Consider the following 2,230-nt stretch of genomic DNA (forward strand, 5'->3'; position numbering starts at 1 on the left):
CTTAACTTTTATGCGGCCCACACAAGTGCGAGACACAACTTTTCAAGTGGCGTGTACCTGGCCTCATAACCTTGAAGCTTCTTACTTAAATAATAGATTGTATTTTCTTTGCTTTCGATCTCTTGTGCTAGCATTGCTCCCATCGTTTCTCTTGTGACCGTAATGTAGAGTCGAAGAGGAAAGTCAGGTATTGTTAGTGCTAGGACGGGTGGGTTTGCCAGGGACTCTTTGACCTTGTCGAAAGCTTTTTGGCAGTCATCATTCCATGTAATTGGAACATTCTTCTTTAGCTTGTTGAATATAGGTTCACATATCGTAGTGAGTTTTGATATGAACTTACTTATATATTGCAACCTTCCGATAAAACCTCGAATCTCCTTCTCAATCTTGGGTGGTGGCATGGTCATGATTGCTTTAAATTTTGTAGGATCTATTTCAATCCCTCGAGAACTGATCACATAGAAAAGGAGTTTTCCTGATGTAACTCCAAATGCACACTTTGCCGGATTCAATCTCATGTTGTATTTGCGGAATTGTTAGAAGAACTTACGGAGTGCAATGATGTGGCCTGGTCAATCTTTTGATTTAACGATCATATCATCAACATAGACCTCTACCTCTTTATGCATCATATCATGTAACAATGCTGTGGCTGCTCTTTAGTAGGTGGAGCCCGCGTTTTTCAACCCGAATGGCATTATCGTATATATGTACCCCATTGTGTGATGAATGCGATTTTCTCCATGTCTTCCTCGGCCATCAATACTTTATTGTATCCAGTGTAGCCGTCCATGAAGGAGAGGAGTGCATGGTTTGTTGTATTGTCGACTAGAATGTCAATGTGAGGTAGAGGGAACCTATCTTTTGGGCTTGCCTTGTTGAGATCCCTGTAATCAACACACATCCTGACCCTTCCATCTTTCTTTGGAATTGGAACCACATTAGCTATCCACTCTGGATACTTAGATACTCTGATAAAACCTGCAGCCAATTGCTTTTTGCTTTCTTCTTTGATTTTGAGAGCCACATCCGGTTTCATACAGCGTAGCTTTTGTTTGACAGGCTTCATACCTGGTATGAGTGGTATCATATGTTGAGCTATATCCCTGTCAATACCTGGCATATCTTGGTATGACCAAGCAAATACATCAACAAATTCACTAAGAAAGTTAATTAGCTCTTTGCGTTCATCTTGACTTAGTGTTAATCCAATTTTAACTTCTTTGATAGTCGTATCATTGGAAATATTAACTGTTTTTGTATCTTCAATAATTGCAGTTTTATTTTCATGTTCTTCCATTGCTTTTATTATTTCTTTGTCATTCTTATCATTAGCAAAGCAATATTGATCAGGTTTATGGGAACGACTCGTATTGTAAGCAAAGGTACTCATCATATTGAATTCATTAAACATTACATCAGAGAGGGCGAGGTCAACGACCTCACCGGAATTATTTGGGATAGAGGGAGGAGGAGACTTGACAAGAGGCTTAACACTAGGATGAAATACAGAAAAAGACTCAACAACAGAAAGAGGGTCGGCCTTAGATCCTACAGACTCATCAATAGACTCAAACTCGAACTCGGACCCAGACGATTCATATTCATCAAACATAGGGCCTTCGCTAGTAGTTACTTCCAGCTTTTCTCCACTCGGCGTAGTGATCTTCACCATCTTGCGCCACCCCTTTAGAACACCATCAGCTGGGACAATTAACTCAGAGGGGTCGAAATCTTTGCTTGACATGACAGCTTGAATGAGCTCAGAATTATCATTGTCAATGTGCTTAGGTTCATTCCTTTCTATCCCGAAAAGAAGATTAATATTCATATCATTAGAGCCCGGACTAGTTGGTTTCTCAGCTGTTGAGAACACATCGCCTTCGTCGATGAAATCACAATCCATGAACACCTCGAACCCTGGTTCACGTTTCCCATTGTGGATGAAAGGCTCGGGAAATTCATATCATGGGAAGTCTTCCCCTTCTTTGATGTACTGGCCATTGAGAGTGAAGGGATAAGGATCCATGGTCATTTCTGTCTTCATGGTTCGAGCATTGTTGCGAGCCTTCATCTTTAATAGAGCTTGTTTTATATCTTCTTTTGTTGGCTTGAATCCCAAGCCAAACGTGCCTTTCTTGGGTGCACTTGGGTGGCCCCAAAGTTCAGCTATTTTCTTCTTAAGCCCATGGGTCATTCTAGGGAAATTCCCTTGCTTCTTCATAATTGT

The sequence above is a fragment of the Chenopodium album genome, chromosome 15, assembly GCF_948465745.1.
Source record: "Chenopodium album chromosome 15, dcCheAlbu1.1, whole genome shotgun sequence".
Taxonomy (NCBI): domain Eukaryota; kingdom Viridiplantae; phylum Streptophyta; class Magnoliopsida; order Caryophyllales; family Amaranthaceae; genus Chenopodium; species Chenopodium album.